We start from the raw sequence: 9,998 nt of genomic DNA on the forward strand, positions 1-9,998 counted from the left end.
TAAGGTCCCTTCCCACCCAAACGATGCTATGATTCCATGTGAAAAAAATGGGAATGGGTAAATTTTCAGAAAATAATTTTCATTATTCTGAAAATAGAGGCCTGAGTACAGTAGTTTCTAAATAAGCTAAACCTGAGTAAAGGCGATGTCCTTTAGATAACATCCATGCCGATTCCCTCGCTATTTATTTTAAATCATCATGATCCAACAAGGCTGATTTGTACTTCACTGGGGTTAAACAACAGTAGTAGCAAACTGATAAAGCTTAAGAGTAAAGTAGCTTATTAGCACTGGCAGCTTAGCCAGCAAACATCATAAAAAGGATTTAAATCAGACATGGAATCCCCGCCCCATGCTTTTTAGCTGGTAACAGCAGAAGATACAGGATGACAATGAATCCATGGCATCAGTCAGGGACTGCTGAAGGTGAGGAGAAGCAATAGTACAGACGTGGCATACGACAGATACTGAGCGTGTCATCCCCACCACCTGCCTAACGTGGGCTCTCTTAAACACACCTAGCTGGGCATCAACTTGAAAAGCTGAACATAGACCCCCCTCCAGCTCTCGTGATGGAGTTTACTAAATACCTGAGGCCTCAACTACTGCCACACTCCCCCCTACGCTGCGTAAAGAAGGGCGCAGAGTACGTAACAGCACGCTCACAAGAACTCTCTCCAGGGAAAGCGGGACGCCTGACAGACCTGTATTTTGTCCCTCAGCCACACCGCCAAGGAAAACCCCGCATCCTCGAGGACGAGCATTGCTTCTTGGCATGGATCAGACAGGGAGGACGTGAGCACGGCTTCAGAAGAGCTTTTCCGGGCACAGGGCTGGCTGGCACAATACAAAAAGAGCTTTTCCTTTGTGCCCCAGCAGCTGGAGCGTTAGCAGTACCTTGACTTCTTCTGCTTCATCTGCCCAGAAGACCTGCTGCACTGCTCCAAGGGGCCTCATCCTGCAGCGCTCCGTCGGTAACTCCGCTGTGCCTGAAGGCTCGCACCTCCGGGATCACCTCGAGGCCAAGGGGGCATTACACCGTTATTACAATGCGTTAGTAACACGCTGCTTTGGCATCCTGAGCAGAGACATGTCAGGTGTTCAGAACAGCAGCACCTGAGAAACACTCAGCAGTTTGGGGGTTGGTTTTTCTGAGTGTGAAAAACACCGAGTTACAACGTAAGTGGTTACCAAATAAACTAAATACGGTGTGAGGAGTTCAGTGTTTGAGTCGGTACAGGAAAAACAGCGGAGAGAGGTGGAGAGCAGCTGCATTTCAAAGGAAAATTCTGAGCTGGCCACCGGCACCCTGAGCTCAAGCTTGGTTATCTGCAGCAACAACCGCAAGAGGAAGGGCAAAGCCCTTGTCGCATGTGAAAAGGTACCGCATGTTTGATTGAATCAGACTACATACAGGGTGCCAGAAGCGGATTTGCATGGAAGCAGCTTTTTAAAAGAAAGCAAAAAGCCTGTTTGGGAATTTAAGTCAGTTTAAGACCAAGGTCTGGCCTTTGGATGGCAACAGCAGGTTGCAGGCCGACTGCCGCAGCACCCTACCGAAGCTCTTAGGCGCTGTTAGGAGGGATGCGGCGTACGCTCAGACTGGAAACATCCAAGCGCCCTAGCACAAAAGTTCAAATTCCAACAGGGCTGACTCAGTCCTTCCGTCTCCCAAAGTACATAAATCTAATTCCACGCAGTTTTACTGGGAAAGGAATTCTCAAAAGCAGGGGTCCTCCTCCCTGCTGTGCCGAAGCAGAGGGTTCCCTCTCCCATGATGTTTTCCCTTGTTTCCTGCTATTCTTCAGTAGGGAACCGACCGGCAGGCTGGACGCCAGGCCCAGCCTTGTTGATATTAAACACGCTGCTCTGAGAGCCTGATCTCCAGTTACAGTCAGCACAGTGCAGGTCCACACACTGGTTACGTAAAAACCCCAAACTACATCTTAAGACACTTCACCTGAAATGTTTTAGAAGAGTGGCATCGAATCCAAAATTAAAGCTACTGTTTGTTTGCTTACAAATAATTCATTAGGTATCTGGCATGCTATCAATCTTCGGGACATACCAACTTTATTCAGAGTTGTTTGGCTGATGTCCACAATGCATTTGCTTTAACTCTTTACTGTAGCCGTCCTACCTTCCGTAGGTGTGGGGAAAGCCAATCATCTTAACATCGGTAAAAGCAAGGCAGCATCACAAAAAAACACCTAGCTCGGCAAAATATGCTTATTTTACATGATTTCACTAATTTTCTCCAATGTTTAATTCTTAATTATTATGGTCACATTGAGAAAAATTGAGTGTGTTTGGCAACTATCAGCTCACGTTGAGCAGATGCCGTTCTCCCTAACTTCACCAGGGCTCTTCCTACAGGACTCCTTTCCAGAGCTTTTGTCTCCAGCAAGGAAGGAAGTCCATGGATCAAGAGGGACAATCACTTCAGAACCAGCTAACAGGAGTAAAGAAAAGAAGCATTCCAGCCTGCAAAGAGAAAAAAAAAAGTGCGTATCTGGTGCAAGATAAACAGGTGAAGCATTTCTTAGAGAACATTTGTTTGAGATTTTAGCTTGTGATGATAAAGGAATGAGTCATCATCCATCACAATGAACGAACTCTAAAGTTAGGTCATTTGATGTGGTAACCTAAAACCACATTCAGTTTTAGATTCTTTTCTAAAGGTACATCAAAGAGGAGGAACTTCCAATAGTTCTCATCAAACACCACAGCTTTACACAGGCACTCAGTACCTAGGGCTCTTGGACAGCCTCTCGCAGTACTTCGGGAGAAGTTTATGAAATACCTCAGCAAAAAGGAAAAAGACAACCCTGTAACTGGGGAAATACGTACATGGGGCAACATAACTTCCCTGACACCAGCCAGCAGGCCACAGCACAAATGGGCAACAAAGGGGCTTTTAAAGCGCTATAATCACACCACTTCCATAGCTGCCTGTCATTAAAGCACCTGCAGTTCTTATATTTGCATTAAGACACCTGCAGCACTCTAACACAATCCTATTTTTTATTAACTTTAATGGTGTATAAGTACCAAAATTACCAAACCAGTTCAGGCTGACTAGTGGTCCCTTTATACTACTATTCAGGTTTCAAAGCTAAAATGCTTCAGAGGAAGGTCCAAGAACTTCCATGGGAAACGTCTGCTTCCAGTATGAATATACATATACATATATATATACACAAATATATATACACGCACACACACAATCTGCCTGTTTTGCAGATTAACATTTTCCCGCACCCTATGAGAGCACAGTGGGCACCATGCCCCTTCCACATCTTTCAGACAGTAAACCCCATCATTCGAGGAGGAATCCAGGGCAGAAAAGTACCTTCCAACAGAAAGAGTTACCCACAACTTCCCTGTGAACATTATGGTTGTATCTTGCTGTTTCTAGAAAGTGAGCAGGTCCTCTGACTCTGCAAATGGGGTCAGAGGTATGACAGTAGAGGTGACTGAGATTACAACTCCAATAGCTTTGAGTAAAATATAATGAAGCATGGCAATGGTAATTTTTGCAAATCTAGCCGACGTTATATATCCCGTGCAGTTTACAAACATCTCGGCATGCCAAGTCTCAGAAGGTTTAAAAGCAAGTATCTTCCTAAATTCCAATTACTCAGAAGTTGAAGATGAACCTTCCCCCTCCCCCAGCTTTTCAAGTTTCCTTGATCTCTGAAAAAGATGACAAAGATGCATAGACACATTAATATTATATCCTATGACCTCAGCAGTCTGATTTTTCAAGTGGCTGCAGGGAATAATGTGCAGAAAGATGGCAGGACAGCATTCCAAGAGCTGTTCTGGTCACTCACCGAATCAGCGTCCCCCAGGAAAAAGGAGTTACTAAAGGATCTTTCCATTAAAGCAGCGCTTCAGGAACGTACTCCCTACATTCTAACAGTGAGAAGGACAACAAGAAAAACATTTCCAGGTAGGATTTATTTTGGGACGCTTCTTCACTGGTCACGTTTTGCGATCCATACTCAGAAGGAGGAACCTGAGGCTTGTGTGAACAAGATGTAACCTAAAGGGACAGCATTCCGGGAGAACACAGCGCATGCTGACGGATAAAAGCAACCCTTCCAAGCTAGAGGCATTTTAAGGGTTAATAGGAGTGGGATGCAGTTACCATTTCCTATCAGGCTGACAGTTTCGACATTGGGGATCAAAACCTTGGAATGAGTTTAACTAGTGCTGTGCCTCTCCTCCCTGAATTTGGGAAATAAATGCACTGAGGTGGTACAATCACTTGTATGCTCAAAAAAAATACTCATTTTAAAATAATTCCGGCTGTTTCTCATCATACCTTTGGTATCTACCACTTAATCCTGTAGGCGTTTTCAAGTTAAAGGGCTCGAAAGAGGCTGACTGCTTACAAGTTAGATGTTAGGTCTGTCCTGGGTCAGCATTTAAAGAGTTAAGGGTTTTACAGCAACAGCAGCTCAACCCTGCTGCAAAGATAAGCATCTTTTCCAGCCCAGCCGGGATGAATGCAGCCAGGCTTCAGGTCCATTAAGAAAGCTGCTGGAGACCATTCCATGCTGGCTTTTTTCATGACCCTCCTACAAACTTTGCAGTTCATCTCCTACATCTGCTTGCTGTCCCCATGTTCTTAGCTAATTAGACTGAATTTGCTGAATTTTAACAAAAAGCACATTTCTTTTCCTGCTGCTCCTTTCTAGCTACAAAGTCAACGGCGTTCTGTGGAATCTGAAGCTCTTTTCGTAACAAAGCATAATGGTTTACATGAATTTAACAAAAAAACACCACATCACTACACAGCACTTCATTAAAAAGCTGAAAATATGTTCAAGTCTTAAAACAATTCCCTGAGAAACACCCTTCAAACAACGTTAACAGGACTGCAGAAATCTGTTCAGTGGCCTACAAGTCACTTTCCAGGCCCTCCCAAAACCAGAGCGACCATGTGCCTTGTCCAATTTCCTCCCCCCGCCCCCCCGAGTTTTCTTACAGGCTGTACCGACCTATCAGAGAGAAAGCCAGCACACAGGAAAAGCTCATCTGACAGAGGACTTAGTCCTTGGAAACACCTGGTATCCAAGGCAAGACATACAAGAGACAAGATCCAGGATCACAGAATGGTTAGGGTTGGAAGGGACCTTAAAGACCATCTAGTTCCAACCCCCTGCCATGGGCAGGGACACCTTCCACTAGACCAGGTTGCTCAAAGCCTCATCCAGCCTGGCCTTGAACACTTCCAGGGATGGGGCATCCACAGCTTCTCTGGGCAACCTGTTCCAGTGCCTCACCACCCTCTCCATGAAGAACTTCTTCCTGATATCCAATCTAAACCTCCCCACTTTCAGTTTAAACCCATTACCCCTTGTCCTGTCACTACAGGCCCTTGTAAAAAGTCCCCCCCCAGCTTCCCTAACATTTTCTCTACAGGGCAAATGAAGTTCTGGAGATTTCAGATCCTTAAAAGAACTGACAGAGGGCTGATCATTCAACTGAAGAAACCTGCTTGTAGGTAAGCTACCAAAAATAACTCTCGTTTAGGAAGACAACAGAAGCCAAAGGATTGGTTCAAACATACATCCAGCATTACACAGTCAAGAAGCTTTTTGAGAAACCCAGGGGAAAGCACTTTTTCCAAACATCTCGGGCTGGTGGGGCTGGAGAGAAGAACAGAACACCAGGGCAACACTTGCAGGCACACACAGCTGCTTTTCTGAGGGGGCTCCAGCCCTCCTGCTGCGCACTAGAGCACATCCAAGACCTGCTCAGTGTCGCACTGCAGTTTGGGTACACACATCTCATCTGCGATGCTAGTTTTTGTAAAGCAGTTCTCTTGATGTGATCTGCCTTATTATAAGCAAAGTTTAAAAACGATCTCAAAATGAATTTATTTTCTATAAATTCTGTGTCAGAAGCAGGACTTAAGTAATTTGCAGCAAATGACTGTATGGTAACAATCCATCCAAAGAAATCTACCTGTGTAGGGTGAGGGGGAAGGGCACATATAAATGTAGATAGGATGAAGCAGGTATTTTTAAAATTTATTTGCAGTATGGTAGCTTCAAGAGTGGTGCACATAGTTATTAGAAGTCTTGAAACTATGTTTACATACCAATAGTTTAGCAAGACATCACTTAGGCCTGTATTCTCAGGGGGCTGATCCGGATCGAGTCAGGCAAGCGAAGCATCACGTATAGCTTATTTTAAACATTCACTTCAAATCACAGTTAACGTTAAGTACAAAGTACGTGTTAAGCCAATTTTATTTTCCACTCATAGGATCCTTCTGGTGTATTTCAACCTTTTTTTCACATGAAAAAAATGTTTTAAAAACCCATGGTGAATGACATGGGATCTACATCATTCCAAAAGAGTTCAACCCAGCAGTGCCCCCACCCCTGGATTTCAAACCTGTGTTTTCTTTATTAGAAAAGACTTACTTTATTACAGGTTTGCTGAAGGATGCTATTTGAAACCCAACTTCCTTCTTTTTATCCACTGTGCCAGTATTTAACCTTTACCGTACCGTTCAGTGAAAGACAGAAATGTGCTATCAACACGTGTAAAAGGCAAACCTCAGTTCTGAGGAGCAAGTGTTTACCAGATAAAGGATACGAGGTTACATGGTGAAGAAGATGCCAACGGAAGGGTGTACGGTAAAATATCTAGGGAAAACTACTCCGTGGTACTACCTCCGTGGAGCCCAGACGATGTTCTGGAGACGGCAAATAAAGCCAGAACCGGGCTTCTTGCCTAGCTTCTTCACCAGAAGGCTGTCAGCACACGGTGCTGGACAGAAGCACAGTGAGCCGTCCCACGTGTTCAGGTAACAAGCCGTGGACAGGGTAACCACTCGACTCCAAAAGCCTTTACCGTACTTCACATTCAGCATTTCTTTTTTCACTTTCGTCACAACAAGGTTTTTTGGGCTGGCAGTAGTGCCGATTATCTTGCTGCTTGCATTTCTCTTTTTAGTCCCCAAAGCCATTTAAATACAACAAAGTGCAAAGGAAGAGCCAATGAGATACAGTTCTTGCAACGGGAATTCTGCATCTGCATGGAGACGGCAGAAATATTTTCGGATAGGTGAGAGGCTTGTGTTACCGAGCGGGAAGAACAGGAAAAATCGAGCTAAACAAAACTTACAGCAGGCAAACCACAGAGATTGGCCTCATTAAAGGAAATCTTATTAGAAGCCTTACCAATGTAAAGCTAGGCAAAGAAAGCGCCTTCTGCTTACAGCATTACTGCCGTGACCCACAACCAGCAGCCTGCCACCCGCCAGCGTCCCGGCCCCGCACTAACACTTACTCTTTTCAGAAGGCAGAGGAGCCTGCAGCAGTACCCCGAAATTCTGCAGATGCACCGTTATTACATGCATCGCGTGACATAACAGCGTATATATGGGGATATGGGGACCAGTCATCTCAACTCTGACTTCTCAGAGTGCATCACTGCGGTGACAAGGATCATTTCTGGCTTTCAAAGCTGGTTTCACGTCAGAAAGCGATTTGGCTGGGAAGATCTGGTTACGGAGAAAATGTTGTATGGAACGACAAACAAAAACGCCACTTCTCCCGCAAGATGCCCCTGACGTTAGAGTGGAGAACACCCACCGCTGCGCCGGATCAACACCAGCGTGGGACAAAGGCGTCTTACATCGCCTGCCCTCCTCGCACCACACCTACGTCGCCAGGCACTCCCCCTCCACATGAATTTACTTACTGATTTCACTTTGTCCCGCCCCGCACACCGGTTTTCCCTGCCGGAAAGTGCTCTCCGTGTTTATTTCTCCGAAGATGACCGCCACTGCTTGGGGAGGCCTCCAAGCAAACAGATGCCAACAGAAAAGGGAGAATCCCGATGTCAGAAGGAACTCTGCGCATGTCCGTTCTGGTAACACACGCCATTCTTCTCGTACAGCTTCTCTTGTGTGGCATTGCCCCACATAAGCAAAGCTCAGCATTTGAGAAGCTGGTTTTACCAGGAGAAAGAATGAAAGACTGGGTGTCTTTTGATTTGATATGGAGATCAGTTTAAGGGCATTAGTCTTTCTTCTTTTGAAAAAGGAAAAAACCCCACCCAAAACCAGACAAACCCACGTTCACTGCCACATTACTACAGCGTAGCTCCAGCGCTTCTAATGGGGAAGGCAGTTTCTAGCGCAAACAGAAACATCTTCTTACTCTTTACGAAAGAAACTTCAGCTGTCCCTTTTATGGTAGATACAGGAAATTCACTGTTGGTAATTCAGGGCTCCCCAATCAAACTAATAAAATAACTTTTGAATAAACACCTCAAAAAAGCCAGACTGCAGATAGCATCCAAACAAATTCTTCTGGTTCTCCAACACAACAGCAGCAGATCTCCACGTAACACCCTCACGCCGTTCACTGAAGAGCTAGAGTATCACACTTCATCAGTCCTCCCTCTCTCTCCAGTCCCAACAGGGGCACTTACGTCCAACTTCTAAAAGCAAGCAGTTGAGTATTACCAAGGAAACCGTGATTGTCACAACACAACAGAACATTAAGACCAGTGAAAAGTAACCGAGTATTTATAAATAATACTGATTTCTATTAAAGCCTGCTTTTCCAAATATAACCAGAACAAAAGCACAACGATTCTGTAGTGTACCAAGTGTATATTTCAATTTACTGTATGCAGTCTAACAACAAATTTGGTCATAATTTACCAGATATACATAAATGATTTAGAGTAGTAAAAGAAGATTCAGTTCCAAGAGAGTAAGTTCATACCTTGAGGGGAAAAAAAAAACCACAACAAAAAAACAAACCAAAACAAAAAAAAAAAAAAAGGAAAATACATTGGCAATGTAGAGCCAGGTCCAGTTTCTAAGCATTAAGTGAGCAGTATTCTAGTAAAGCAGATTTAGGTGAATTTCATATATATATAGATATTTATATATATAGACAGATCTACCAATTGTAAACTATGGTTTTAAAGGGGATAAATGGGATGGAAAAATCTTTATACTATACTTACATATTCACAAAGCAGAACATTAACGTTTAAAATACTTTTTCATTCATATCATCTTTGCCCAACTAATTTCTACTTTGGACCCCACCAGAATTACACATTACTCATTTCAGTCTAGAACAATGAGAATAAGATGTATTCTTCAGTGTGAAACGTAAAAAAAAAAAAAGGCACCCCACCCTCCCCCAAACAACTAATCATGTCAGGTTTACAACCATGTGGAAACTACCAATGAAACAAGTGGATGATAAAAATCCCAACATTTTAATTCCCATATAAGTGTAGTTCAAAATTATCTCAGCTTCAGTCAACAAAAACAACACGGTCTTAACATGGTGTTACTGTTCTACTGATATAAAGGACGACAGGGAAGCTTGTCTCTTGAAATACATACCAACTTGGATCAGATGGAGCACCGTTAAGATTCTGTCCGTCAAAGCACAGTTCCGTTACCCACACGACTACCATAACTTAGTTACCCGATATAAAACAGGGAAAAAAAAAAGATATACTTGTTTTAAAATTAAACAAAGCTGAAAAATATGGTGACCCTCAATAGGTTTTTATACAGTACTGTCACACTGGCCTAGCTACCTGTCATGATAAATGCTCTGCATGTTTACTCGTTGTGACATAATAGTATGTCAGATTTATTGTCCCAGTGATTGCCTGAATTCATTGGCCTTCGGCTAGAGAACACAGAGGAGTTTAAGATAACGGTGTAATGCCCTCCCCTCCCTAGGAAAGAGGCCTGAAATCATTGGTACGATATTACAAGCTTAGGAAAAAAACCCCCACATGGCTACAAAAATTCAAGTTTCAATGCCTCCTAGAAAATCTGATATAAAGAGTGTAGGGAGCATATCATCCTGAAAAAATAGACAACTCAAAGAGCATTATTTTGCTTTGGACTTTGTTTTTCTAAAGAAAAAAAAAAACCCAAAACCAAAAAAAACCAACCACCAACAAAACAAAACCACCCAACCCCAAAA

The sequence above is a fragment of the Eurypyga helias genome, unplaced genomic scaffold, assembly GCF_000690775.1.
Source record: "Eurypyga helias isolate BGI_N326 unplaced genomic scaffold, ASM69077v1 scaffold2101, whole genome shotgun sequence".
In the NCBI taxonomy this organism is placed as follows: Eukaryota; Metazoa; Chordata; class Aves; order Eurypygiformes; family Eurypygidae; genus Eurypyga; species Eurypyga helias.